Source organism: Watersipora subatra, chromosome 10 (genome assembly GCF_963576615.1).
Source record: "Watersipora subatra chromosome 10, tzWatSuba1.1, whole genome shotgun sequence".
Lineage (NCBI taxonomy): Eukaryota > Metazoa > Bryozoa > Gymnolaemata > Cheilostomatida > Watersiporidae > Watersipora > Watersipora subatra.
In genome coordinates, this window is record NC_088717.1 from 39780124 (window position 1) to 39786123 (window position 6000).

Here is a 6000-nt window from a genome sequence, read left to right on the forward strand (position 1 = left end):
TCAGACACCTCCACTAAATGTCTGTTGCGTCTGGTAGAGGTGGTGGAGGTTTTGAAGACAGGAAGAAAATGACAGATAGCCAGCAAAAGCCAACCAAAGAAATAAGTGGCTGGCAAGGAGGGGATTAAAAGCCATAAGAAGAGCTGGGTAGTTTTATGATAAAAAGGGAACCAGATATTGCTGGCTCTGTTGATGTTCCCGAGATCAAGCCTCGATATAGACTGAGCCAGCAACTACTGCAAGAAATGTGGAGGTAAAGGATACTAAGCCACAGAGTACGAGGGGTTTATGTGCGGGAGTTCTGTGGTGAAGTAAAGCACCTGATGTGTAAGTGGGAAGTGGCAGGTATAAAATATTTTATGGCAGTAGCAATTTTCAGTAACTAGGCTGAAAAATCTTTGAGAGTATTGAAAATGCCATCTTTCAAGCACTCTGTTCCTTTAACACTATCCATCTCAGTTTGAAAGAGTCTTTTCTTTTCAAGAGACAGGAAAAAGTACATTTCACTGTTTAATTTCATACATAAAAATTACTATCTAAGCACTAGTAATATAAATAATACTTTTTAAGAAACGCTCTAAATAAAAAAACGTTTAGAAGATCGCTTATGTAAAAAGAATGAGAGAAGTTGCAGTTGTTAATATGCAAATTTAAACCATTGTTTTAGTCATATCAATAGTCAAACTACATTTGCATGCATAGGTCAATTGCTACACAAATGAATGTTTGTGTTTATGTGTAATCAGAAAAAAAAAAGAGTGCTGTACAAGGCAAATGTTGTTAACTTTGATGTTAGGAATTATTAGCAAAACTTCAGTTATGGACAAACAAACGCAGCTCAATCTAAACACACTTCAGAAACTGCTGTCAACCAATCGGATTACAATTATATCCTAATACACCATCGCTTTGAAGCCAAAGACAAACACCATGTTTTTTGTAGTACAATTATCCCTCTTACTTGTCGGGGTTATGTTCCTGACTCACTTGCATTATGGGAGTTTCCACAAAATAGAAACCAGATCTTCTTAAAGTATGAACCATAATTTTAATACTTCAGAAAAATTAAACTGTTTTCTAAACTTTACCAATTGCTATATATATAAGTGTGTGTATATGTCCTTCCATATGCAACGTACAAGTTTGTATACTACAGTGATAACTATTAATGAGAACCGAACGAAGAATCATGACTGAGGCGAGAATCAAAGTACATGCACATGTAAATGTACATGTTAAGTACATGTAAGTGTTAAATATTTTTGAGCCAATCATCATCAAGATAGCAAAATAACGGGAAGAGCTTATTGGTGATTCATTGTAGATGAAGGAGGGATGGTCAAGTTCCTTTTATTATTTCAAAAGCGGTCTCGAGCTATTTTGTAAGGGATGCAATTTTTCTCAGACACCAATCATTTCATTGGTAGGTGACTTTCGTACTACTAGACTGTGCTTTCTGCAACCATGCCCTAGCGGCGACAATGAAAATGCATTTCTATATGTATTTAAATGAAGTCTATCGAAAACTCGCAATGCATCGATAGGAGTAGGAGGGTTTGTTTTACATGTGTATGAAACTGCTACCTCTCAAAATGTTGATAGTTTCACATGTCACACGCAAATTTAATATGCATGCAACTTTTTTTCTGTGTAATTCTGCGCTATATGGGGGTAACAATTCATGCATGTACAGCATATTGTGTGCTTCTTTGATTCAAAATCCAATTTGCTATGCAAAATTTAGTTTTCTATGAACTACAACAAATTTATCAGCATGCATGTTTATTTGTTTTACAGGCTATATACGTACAGTGAACTCTTTTGAGATGGTATAGTTTTGATTTTAGGACTATCTGTGTAACTTTTAGGTGCAGAAAAATGGTAATGTTATAGTACAAGTCTTTTCAATAGTCCTCAATTTCAACTAATAGTCAATGAATTTGACTAATAGCGGTAGGCAATGTCGGTTTCTACCTTTATCTTTTCGACTAAACCTTTCAAAATACCCAACTGTGTGTATAATAGTCAGTTGGGTATACATGATAAATACAAAACGCTGCAAAACTGTTTTTCAGTAGAAGCTAGAGAGAATCTTTGTAACTTCGTAATCTATCAATATAAATCTCAGTGTTTGTCTTTTTGTTAAACCCTGATTCCAGTTATAGCAATTATATTCTAGCAATAAAAAATCGGCATGACGCTGGATTTGATTTCAGGACATGCAGATCTCGAGGCAATGAACTTAATCATTAAGCTACACAAATTACAAGGGATACATTGGGCCAGTAGTCATTCCATTGGTTAAAATACTTGCTTGCTTGGGGTTAATAACTAGCACTGTTGTTGACCATTGCACTAGCAATTGTTAAGCTGGCCATAAACACCAGTATTGTTTTAGTAGTGATTTTATTAAAGATCGAGCTTTCCAGGTAAGTTACTCAAATTCATTAAGTAATTATTCTATTACTTGTGCAAGTAACTAGTATAATAGGAGGACAATTTAGTAAGCCGATGAAAAACAAAACAATTGAAAGAAGCAGTATGAAATGTTCATCGCATATCATTCACTCATAATATAGAGAGCTGTTCAGTACAGAGCATCAAACAACTCGTTTGCTAATAAGTTGACAGTGGCAGCCTGCTAGGTCTTGGCTGTGTTTCCATTCGACACTACTAGTTTTGTCGTCAGCGGCTACTAACCTTGCCTGAAAAAATCTAATAAAGACACCAGTTCTTAAGAACAAGAATGAGGAAGTCTCTCATTACTGCATCAGAATGCTTCATGTTCATCGAGTGAATTTGTGGCTAAAATACAATCCTCTGAATCTATTGTTCATTTATTACAGTATTGTTGAAATACTCCCGAGTTTTACAATGGATTGCGGCCCTAACCTTATGCTCTTCCTTCATTCCTTTATAAGCCTTGATCTATCAATCTATCTCATATGATGTGATTATGCTTGTGCAGTTTGTGTGATTAGATTAAACTTTGCGTCCATCTAATGATATACAGCCTCCCAGAAGCTGTATATCATTGGTCCATCGTTCTACATTGATCCATAGCTGGAAAGACAATAACAAACTGCTAGGCCATGGAAATGGACTGCACATTGAAAATTATCCATAAATGTAGTGTCAATAGACCCACAGACCCTGGTATTACTACCCCAGAACTTTTTAAACTCATGCGGATCTATTAGTTTTTAATTTTCTAACCTCACCTTTATGCACTACATAAATATTCAGCTTGTTTTATAGATCCGATATACCACTGCTGTGTTGCCATGATAGTGGTGTATTTTGGTATAAACTATTTCAGACAGATAAACGATTGAGATGAGTTTAACACTTTGCTGTTCTATTCTACGGCACCTATTCTTATACTCTTTCTTTACCAATGGCTAAATCGGTCCCACAGAATTAATGAAATTAATCTTTAGAGAGGGCTGATAGTAACAATAGATAGCAACTCTTATTATTGCCACTATCCCACTTTTTCAACAGATGGAGCACGGTGAATTCATTATTTATACAATTCTTTTTTATTCTTCGCTTTCTTATTTATCGTCAACCATTCAATAGGTTATATTTTTATCGCATTTTGATCTCTCATGACTGCCTTACAAATTTACATCTTCAGCCTTTCTCAGTACTACAAATCCTTTTCCTCAACACAAAAGCGTCGTCTAGAATTTTGTTCAATAAATCCACAGCAGTTTGTAAACTAAAATTTACTTTTAGAAAACTTTTAGGTTTTAATTTTGTTGAAACTGAATGGTGAACCATTGGTTTTAAAATATTAAAATCTAAAATTGCCTAATCAAGTGATTAACGAAGTTGCACCTTGTAACTTCAGTGAAACTTGCAAGTTATAGCCTCCATCAATTTCTAGATGTTATCTGAAAAAGATTGGTCCCATGTCAGAAAACAAAACTTATTTATGTGGACTTTTGTTTTTGCTGATATGTATAACCTTCACAAAGAATCGTCACAAATCAAAATCAGGTACAGACCGTCATCAACTTACAACCTATGCGACTAACAACTGACCAACTTTACGGCAGCTGGGACAACAATTTATAACATTTTTATAATACATAAATGCGCATGTATTCAACATTTAGTCGAACAGTGGGTAGAAACAGCATGCCTGAGCGCTGTACTATACAATCCTGCAGCATCGAGTACATTAGTTTGGAATGCTGTCGGCATCGCCAGCACCCACCAAGTTCAGCGGTACTTTGCAGTGGTAGTTAGCTTGTTTGCTAGGCTTTGCCCATGGTCGATAAGAAACTAAACAAATAAACAAGTGTTGGAATAAAAGGAAAAAACCTTTTTTTCATAAAGGAAAAAATCTGATTGCATAATAGTAAAGGTTAATAAACAAAACAGCTCAAAGATGATAGTATTTATGACAGTACATGTGCATATCACATGCTAAATGATACTGTTTTTGTGTCAAAGCTTGATGCCTCATCTGCGTTTCTTAAAAAAAAATTTGAAAAAGTATATTGTGCAAAAAGGTAAAAAACGCAATGCATTACAATTTGGCTGTTTGTCAGAAATTGACAATGACTTGCATTTTAGCGATGCATGCATGGGTCGAGTAGTATGGTAGAGAAAAGGTGACACAGTTCTCAGTATCTACCTCTTACGGAACTGTTAGATTAACCTGAAGGGATGCCAAAAGGAATAGTCCAAAAATTATAAGATTCTACTCAGTGTCATGAAACTCATAGAAATCCTTACTATTGTCTGCTGATAGCTGCCTATAGATAGGCTATGCCGTGGTCATAATTGAGTTGAATAATGCAAACACACTGTTTCATGCAGGGAAATGCCAGTAAGAAAGTGTATGCACTGGCTCTTCCACCAACGTAACAAACTCGGTGCTACCATTTGTTAATGTGTGGGTGAAAGGCACAAAGATGAAAGCATTGGTGGATAGCGGATGGGAGCAATCAATTATACAACAACGATGGGCACAGCAGTTAAGATTGCTGCCAAAAGGTCCTCGGCGACAAATAATGATGTTAAATGAACATATCACTACATGCAAGGGTGAGGCAACTCTTGGCATAGAACTGGATCACTCTTGTAAAATTACAGTGCAGTGTTTGGTTGCTCCGAAGCTAGTAAGTGGTTGCCAGATGATACTAGACATGGATCACATTGCAAAGCTAGAATGCGTATCCATAAATAAAAAAGGTGTACTTTTTGGACCACAATAATTAAGAACAGTTGGTGGGATGCTACGTAACAAAGCTAGTCTTGCCAGTCATAATGAGGACCAGCAGCCGTAAATAGTTATAGATGATCGAAACTTTGAAGCGCAATTTGATGGTCACAAGTGGACAGTTGCTCGGAAATGGTTAAGTAGAGAGCCTATGCCCTACAATGTCCAATTATTAGTGTCCTACCGTGTCCACTTGGGCCTATATTCCGCATTGTATTATACATGCGGAGAATACCCTGAAGATGATATTGTCAGAGAAGAATATGAAAAACAGGTTATGCAATGGATAGACAATGGATGGCTCCAGCTACACCGAGAAACGCTTCATGAACCTGTAGCTGGCATTATTCCATTGTTGGCAGCTACACAACCTAACAATAGATAAAGGTACGACCTGTTATGAATTATAGCAGAGAACCGAATGGGCTGTTAGTTTAATGGAACATTGTATTTCACTACTAGACTAGGTTTTGGTCTTGATGTAGCACTTGAAGGTTGACTTGCAACAAAATTCACATTACAGTTATTTGGTATCATAAGATTCACCACGTCTTACTCTGTTGTGTTATAGGTGCAAAATATATGGGAATGTGATTACAAGCTCTTAAAAAACTAAAAAACGAACAGTTAATCGCAGCCACACAAGACCGCCGTAGTTTGGATTCGCTTTCCAAAACGGCTCAAATGGAACGTAGTTGTTACAGGATGGTTTCTGTTTACACTTTCATGCAACCTCATTCGTCGAAATACTTTCACAAATATAC